Raw genomic sequence first — 1,389 nt, forward strand, 5'->3', positions numbered from 1 at the left:
GGATTAGTCAAGCTCAGTGTTTTAAGTAACCTACTAAATTTTCATGGCCGGTTCTAGTCAGCTTGTTGCCCTAGGCAAGCACCCTCGCTTTCCTTTTTGTGCATTTAGAAGTCGGCATCTGTAAGTATCGTCATCAATCTGATTGAGCACTGGTGTTCTATTACCTACAGTACTTACATATCTACTGTATGAGTACTCCCATGAATAAAGTCAAGTTTAGTGCTTTATTTTCACTTGATGTTCAGTGTGATACTTTCAGGCGTTACTATGGTGCCCCCAAAAAATCTGGCATCATAGGCGACCGCCTTGTCTGCTTATGCCTTGTCTGCTTATGCCCAGATGTAAAATTTGTTTACTTTATGATGCACATTAGGGTGCATCAAACGCCCCCTATGAAAATATATTGCCTTGGCCCTATACTAAAAATGTTCTACACCCAGTTAAAACACACTGTGTAAAATATTTTGAAATTTGGATGAAGTCTACCGGGGCCACCAGCCCCATGAAAATAGAAAATCTTGGAATAGAAATTGACATTTCGCTGCATTAAGCTACCCAATAAAAACATATGGCCTCAGCTGTGTGACAAAAATGTTCTATGCACAGTAAAATCACTCTGTGTAAAATATGTTGAAATTTAGATACAATTCTACTGGGTCCACCAAGCCCATGAAAATACAAAATGGTGATAGTGATGGGAAACCTGGATTCCAAAGCTGAACTCCAGTGCCACATATTGCAAATGACCTACCTAGTTTTACCTTTCCAATTAGGGCACAATTGGACAGATGAAACCAGGTAATTTGAAATCTGTGGCACTGGATTGTAGCTTCTGAATCCAGGTTTCCAGTTGTCTTAAAACAGAGGTGGACAAACACTGTGACACATTTGCCCCAGCCAATATAATGACCAAGCTGATCCTAATTACCACTCAAGCCAGGTTGATGAGGTAATTAGTGAAATCACCTGTATTGGGAGCACTTCTTGGAACGGACTGATAGTCAAACTTCTATATTCAGGGAAAATTGCTATTTTGCAACACAATATCAATTCCTTGCTACCTTGGACCACTGCTAGTATCAAGCAAGAGATTACAAAGCTGTATGACTGTTATGTACCGATATGTGCGTTTCACCTGTGTGCCTACAATTCATGGTGGAACATCTGTACTAAAGCTGTGAATGCTCCCTGCAGTAGGCTACAAGGCAGTCAATACAACTGTATCGAGGAGTGCCATTACTTCTTAATCTCATAGCCTGTGGTAGTATTTCACTTTACTCCATCAGATGAGTACCATAACTTACCTGAGAGGCCCTTGGAAATGAACTCTGGACCTGGTGGTACCCATGACATACCTAGAAGTCACTTAAGGAGCATTCACAGCTTTAC

This window comes from Engraulis encrasicolus, chromosome 7 (assembly GCF_034702125.1).
Source record: "Engraulis encrasicolus isolate BLACKSEA-1 chromosome 7, IST_EnEncr_1.0, whole genome shotgun sequence".
Classification (NCBI taxonomy): Eukaryota; Metazoa; Chordata; class Actinopteri; order Clupeiformes; family Engraulidae; genus Engraulis; species Engraulis encrasicolus.